The following is a 2,311-nucleotide window of genomic DNA, read 5'->3' on the forward strand; positions in this document are numbered from 1 at the left end:
TATATATATATTTTATATATATTATATATATATATATTTATATAATAGCCCTATATGTACCATTATATAATTATATATAATATAATGTATATATTTTAGTAATAATATTGTATGCACTGTATATGTATAATATAGTATATAGGCCTAATATTAACGCGTCGGATGGATATGCGCACTCTTAACATAACACTTTTCAACGCACGTGCACGTACTGATTGTATGGAGAATCCATGTAAAATAATCATGGAGAAAATCTAAACTTCGTGGTGTAATTAGTGCTAAACCGTCTATAATCCCACTGTGTCACGAAATGTTTATCGTTCACATATGGAACACCTTCAAGCTCAATATTTAAAACAATATTGGAAATTTCTCTTCGCTACAGGTAAAACTGACTTTATTCTCGCCTACAAATGAAGAAGTGGGGTCGGTTACTTTCAACGGTGTCGATACGACCAGTACGTCATGGTTCTCAAGGGATAAGATTGAAAGTTCACCGTGGAACGACATTAAAACCGCTCCCTCTAACATGTTTTCTTTACCAGGAAAACATTCGTAAGTAGAGTTACAGAATGGAGCAGAACTATTAATTATTATCATTAGTATCATCATCATCCTCATCAGCATCATCATCATAATCATCATCATCACCACCACCATCATCATCATTATTATCATAACCTTTATCATTATATATATATACACTACCGTATATATTACCATTACCATTCGTTGTCATCATTATATCCGTTGCCGTTGTCACTCAGCTGTTGTCGTCGTCGTACCACTAATCATCTCGCATTAATAGTATAAGTGTTATTTAGAATGCAGATAATTAAAGTCACATCCTAATTGCATATACAAATTTCACTGCAATTGACAACTGGATACATATTCAATGAGTACAGAAATGCAAGGTAGACAGTCGTGTTCGAAAATACGTCATTCCAGTAGTTACGACCTGGAGGTCGTTGTTAAATGCACAATGGCGTCACGGAGTTTGTGTGGCCCTGGTGGTGACTGTTATTTGGGGCCCTAATAAGCGAACGTTAAGTTTGCAAACGGAGCGAACAGATGCTGGGGGCCATGGGCCGCGTAGGGCCCCCGATCGGGGTCCTGGGGGTGAAAGCCCTGGTGGGAGTCCGCGGGCATTAATGAACTGTTAACTGCGTTGTCAAAGAACATAGAAATGTCCATGACTGATGAAATATTTAAGACAAGTTGATGACAAAACCAACATAGATTACATAGGCCAACTTTCGGAACTTATTAGTCTTTTGCAAGATGTAAACACGTTAATGTGAATTGGTATATGCTTACAGTAGGCCTGCGTACTCAATGCATACAAAACATGATTAGGAATAATGACAGGCGGCCCGAAACATTTCCAAACCTCTGTCGGTAAATCAAAAGACACCACGCTTTTGTCACGCGCGACAACGATCAAGTGTGGTTCGCGAGACAAAAAACCGCAACATAAATAAAACACTGCAGCGATCGTTTAAATGAGCCCCGAGATAAATGCGGTTTTGTATAATGATGCCAGGCCAGTGTATTTCCCAATTGAATTAAATTATGTATTATAGTTTATATTATTTTTTTAAGCTACAACGTCGAGGCCCCTCGTACTTCAGGGCTCTGTTGCTCCCCCCCCCCCCCCAACCACCGTCAGCGCCCGAGCGTGACACCACTGGAAATGCACCCGTAGCAATACGTTGGTTGGTAAAAATAAACCAGATGAGGGCATGCTGTCACTTTATTGAAAAATAACTCCATTCGTATTATTATTATTATTATTATGTCATTCGTATGTTATTATTATTATTACTGTAACTTTGTTATGAAGTGAAAATGCATTTGCACTATGGATTGATTGTCTGACGAAAAGGAACGAAACCAAACAAACAATGGTGGTTCACCTGTGTGAATAAAAACATTCAGGTGTCAGCGGGCGCCCTCTCATACTTGCGTACGGACGGACGGACAGACGAGAGCAGACATTTAAAGAACCTCTTGAAATCATTGAATTGGCATGACTTGTGTAGAATCCCCCGGACTCCTTCCAAATATTTTTGAGTAACGCCCAACCACGCACATTCAAGCTCTCATCAGGGATATCGCCCGAGGGGACACGGAGTCCCCGTATGACAAATCATGGCGCCACCACTGCGTACGGAGCGTATCGGAGCGTACGTTCGTTTACTTACACAACTTAGCTAACAGTCCAGTCTTCTATACACTTTGTCCTATTGCATTTCAGGAGAAGGTTCTATATGAGTAGCTCCCACAACGGTTGTGATGGAGACAGCGG

At 40.0% G+C, this 2,311-nt stretch overlaps 1 protein-coding gene across 1 annotated transcript in view; it reads left to right on the forward strand.

Annotated features, from left to right (window-relative positions):
* The window catches only part of LOC117122759, a 21,791-nt gene that overhangs the window by 5,696 nt on the left and 13,784 nt on the right, over positions 1-2,311 (forward strand). Inside the window, exon 2 of the mRNA XM_033268500.1 lies at positions 386-555. The gene's annotated coding sequence lies outside the window, so the exon portion shown is untranslated. The remainder of the gene's footprint in view (positions 1-385; positions 556-2,311) is intronic.

Source organism: Anneissia japonica, unplaced genomic scaffold, assembly GCF_011630105.1.
Source record: "Anneissia japonica isolate Jap-2015-1 unplaced genomic scaffold, ASM1163010v1 scaffold288142_len361356_cov169, whole genome shotgun sequence".
Lineage (NCBI taxonomy): Eukaryota > Metazoa > Echinodermata > Crinoidea > Comatulida > Comatulidae > Anneissia > Anneissia japonica.